This window comes from Nuphar pumila, chromosome 3 (assembly GCF_984573655.1).
Source record: "Nuphar pumila chromosome 3, dmNupPumi1.hap1.1, whole genome shotgun sequence".
NCBI classification, from domain to species: Eukaryota; Viridiplantae; Streptophyta; class Magnoliopsida; order Nymphaeales; family Nymphaeaceae; genus Nuphar; species Nuphar pumila.
The window spans coordinates 127,050,764-127,055,164 of NC_143251.1; the positions used below are offsets into that span (position 1 = coordinate 127,050,764).

The window sequence follows — 4,401 nt, forward strand, 5'->3', positions numbered from 1 at the left end:
TTCTAATTCAGACTGGTCTGAACCGAATTGTACTATCATAATCTTGAATGGACTATGTCTCAACAATTCGCTCTTTTGAAGATTGTAGCATAAATGAGTGATATCCAATAGATCCATTTAATTTTTCTGATTTGCACTTATAAAGTGCCTCAAGTATTCTTTCAGCATCCCATTAATACGTTCAGTCTGACCGTCTGTCTACAGGTGAGAACGATCACACTGATAATGCTCTCTAGAATACCCCAATGCTTTACAACGTACTTCACAAAAAGTCGAGCAGTATCATCAGCTGAACAGTTGTTAGGATTAGACGCAAAGGTCACATATTTTAAAAATTTATCAATTACAATGAAAATGATATCACACCCCTCAACTTTTGGCAAGCTGATGATAAAATTTATAGAAATGCTCTCCCAAGGTCGATTTGGGATGGCGAGAGACTCCAATAGTTCTGCGGTCTTCTAATTCATGGCCTTATCTTGTTGACAGATCAAACGAGTACGTTCGTAACCGTCTATGTCATCACACATCTGAGGCTAATAATATACTCTGAATAATGTCAAAATGTGAATATAAAAAAGATGTATGCTATGTATCAAATTCAATGAGTTCTCAGTATCATTATGTGATTCACCTCAATGAAATAATTTTCATGACAAAAAGGGCATTAGGAAGTTTATGTAAAAATGAATTAAAGTTTAGATTACTAAAATACAATTCATAGTAGTTCTAAGTTTGTCAACGTCTTTAAATGTTTAATTGAATATATAATATTTATCAATTAAAAAACTTTCAGATGAATCAAGTATGAAGCGGGTTTGGGTACTGGTCGATTCGAGTTTAGGTGTATAATAGGTTCTGGTTCTGGTAATAGTTGGTTCCGTTTTAAAATATTAAGAACAATTTGGGTCTTAGTACATAATTGGGTCGGATTTATTTGAGTTTGAACCTTCATTTACAATACCCAGGACCCAACCCGTTTTTCACTATGAGTGTATATTTTAGACCTGATCCAAACCCACAGGTTCATCAATATCGGTTCTGGGGTCGGATATAACCAGTTAGGGACATTGGATCAGGTTGATATACACCCTCTGTCTCACCTCCCTGGAGAGAGATGCACTCTTTCCTTTAGAAGGAGGCCCCCTTTCATAGGGAAGGAGCATGAAACAAACAAGCCTCCTTGCCAGACATCTATAATCTACCAAGACCTAAAAATGAGGCAGCTCGTACATCGTAGCTGCCACCTACTCAAATGAAGATAGTCCAGCTTTTTGGTGGACTCGTATAACATATTGCGTGATGAGGGATGGCCCACATGTTGCAGTCTAGAGTCAGGTCAAGATCCTGTGGTGTAGATCTTTGTCCTGGGTTATTGAACCCACACGAGCCCAGGGTTCGAGTAATCATAACCCACAAATCAAGGCTTCTTTTTCCCCAACTAAACTTTTGGTATGTTTGGTTGGATCACATGAAAAGAGAGCCATTATCTTATGGCTCCAAATTGCATGTCCAACCAAACAAGAAAAAGGTGATTGGTGTGAGAAACCGAATCAAATATAATTCCAGTTTGATCAAGGGGGTTGGCGTAGTGGGATGTGGCCTAGACTGTTAGACGGGCAGTCTAGGTTCAAATCCCCTGGGTGTTACCTCTTATGTAAGCCAAAAACTTGGCGACTCCCTGAGGTAGAGGAGCCCTCAAAGTTTTAGGCTGACATGGACAAAGGACCTAGTATGGCTAGGTCTCTGTGCCTGAGGCAGTTTCTCGGAGTAAAACTCAAAAGAAAATATGATTCTGGTTATATTTGAAATCACACATTAAAATGTGTGATTTCAAATCAAACCAGACCATCAAAAAAAAATTTAATGTGAACCCAACGTCTCTCTCTCTCTCTCTGCTTTTTTAGATTCCATTCCTCATGTTAAACAAACATAAGAATTGGAATCACATGAGATTCCAAATCACATGATTTTGAATCTCATGAGATTTCAAATCTCATATGATTTATTTTCAGTTTAAAAACAAAATGGGAGAAAAATAAAAAAGAAAATTCTCATGAGCAAACTGCCGGAGTTATTTTCTCACTCCCATTTTAATAAGAACAAACTAAGAAATTTGCTACCAAGATGAGAAAGCACAGCATACATCATCAAGCCAATAAAGACAAGACTAGAAAGCAGAAACAAGAACGCATTGGCATTTCCTTACATAGGGACAAGCAGCAACAACGCTAAGTGATGTAAAAGCAAGAGCCATCCCATAAGGCTCACGTGACACACCTTGGCCACTAGGTGCAAATCTCACGTGACACACCGATGCGAGCGTTGGGTATGTCATAGAGCACCCTGTGGTTCTGTTGCTGAATTGTGGCGATCACGTTCACCACGGAGTTCACATTGCCTGGTGCAGCAGCCATGGCCAAGCAGGTCGTGGTGCCAAAGGTACTGTGCATGACCACGTTCTCCTGCGGCAGGGTGACATACATCCCATCGAATTGGAATGTAATTGTTGGCGGCACGATCGGATTGATGTAGCACGTATCGAACCCCCCTAGCGAGGAAACCGGCTGCGTGATCCGTCTCCGGAACTCATCTCGGACCGCGATGTAGGCTGGTGCCACCAACCGAGTCACCATGGTGCCCGAGTCGAATATGGTCCCGGCACCGGTAGTGGGGTTGAATGCCAATGCACTAGGAGGGATGTTCACAAACCTCTTCCCTACCCTTATCCCAGTCATATTGACATAGTACAAAGATGGCCGTCTCGGGTTCGTCAACAATGGGGTGAACTTGATCCGTTTTGGTTGGCCAACCGGTCCGAGACGTAAGGAACCAGTAAAATTTGTGGACCTAGAGTTGGGCAGGCAGTATGAGAAGGTCCTTTGGTAGAGGTTACCTGCTTGAGATAGAAGGGACAATGGCCCTCGGCCTAGTCCGAGCAGACCCTGTGGTGGGATTGAGGTCCCAGTAACAGTCTTAAGGCAGCCAAAGACATAGCTGGGCAAGGTGTCACTGGCTAAACTAAGCGAGTCAACCGACAACAGTGCCTCGAAAGACGAACCTCCATAGGTCATGTTGAAATGACAATCCGACGTCCCGGCACAGAACGAATTAAACACTTGTCCGCATTGCGGCGTGCCACATTGCAGAGGCTTATAAGTCGAAGATTGCTCGAGGGTGAAGAGGGATGGGGAAGAGCAGCCAGTGCACCCGCTGCATGGAACCCATGCAGCATCGTTGCTGGTGTCCATGAGCATGAGCAAGGATTGGGCAGGTGTGCCCACATTGGCCCTGACCAAGTAGTTGCCTGCTTGATAGAACTGTCGACCTGAGCCTATGGGCACGTTTGTTTTGGTGATAAGGTTGTCAAGATAGATCATGCGAGTCTTATCATGGGCATTGATCTGGTCTAGAGAAGGCAAGGAGGAGGAGGATTTGAAAGGTGAGAGGTTGCTGTTCATGGGGATGAGGGTTAGGGTCTTGGGGAGAGGTCTGAAAGCACTGGATAGACACAGGAAAGTAAAGAAGAGTAAGGAGGACAAGGGGGAGAAATAGTTTGCCATTGTGATATTGGTGTGGGAATTTGGTGTAGAAATGAGTGGGTGAACAATGATATATATAGTTTCTTTTGAAGAGGATAATAATACATTGGTTTCCTTACTGGATTCCACTTGTTTTGTTGCTATTCAATTAATCATTTCCTTTTGTCTCTTGAGTGGTCTCCTTTCCTTCCGTCCTATCTCGTGTCTTTTGGTGGCTGACTAAAAATAGGCTACTTTGTGGCTTTGTGCTTAATGAAAATTTTTGTTTTATACCATTTAGAAGTTGCTAGATCGTGCCTATGTCAGCGCGCCAAAGTCCTGCACATCTCTCTCTCTCTCTCAGAAGCACAGCATGGCCGATTGGGTTCGAAATTCATTTGGATCCATTTTGATTACTTGGGCATTTATCTAACTATTTAGATTGGATCTTAGTTTAAAAATCATGCTTTCAAATCCATTGTATGATTAGGGTTTCTTGGCGATTTGCTATATATTCATTGTAAAGATGGAGAAGGGAACTTGATGAACGAATTGTTATGATTTCAGTTAATTTTTTTTTTTCATTTTCATGTTATTTTTCTGTTTTTTCCTAGTTCCATAGTTTCACAGTTGCGTTAGGGTATCGATTTTGTAAGGTTTAGTAGCTATATATTATTTTTGTTCGCTGCATCAAATTGGCATCAGAACTTTCGGTTGCTCTCCTCGATCATCTGTTTATTGTGAAGTTCAAGAAAAAACCCTAATAAGTAAAGGAACGGTTCACCACGATTCATTCAATTGAATTATTTGAGAGAACAATCTCGACAGATTAATATCAGAGCAAGTTCTTTACTTTTTCTATAACAAAGAGTTCGAAGTT

At 41.6% G+C, this 4,401-nt stretch overlaps 1 pseudogene across 1 annotated transcript; it reads right to left on the minus strand.

The window, feature by feature from the left end:
• Positions 1-2,077: 2,077 nt before the first annotated feature.
• LOC149843693 (aspartyl protease AED3 pseudogene) lies at positions 2,078-3,563 on the minus strand (annotated as a pseudogene). The gene has a single exon (XR_016430989.1). The product of XR_016430989.1 is annotated as an aspartyl protease AED3 pseudogene (transcript).
• Between the last annotated feature and the right edge of the window lie 838 nt (positions 3,564-4,401).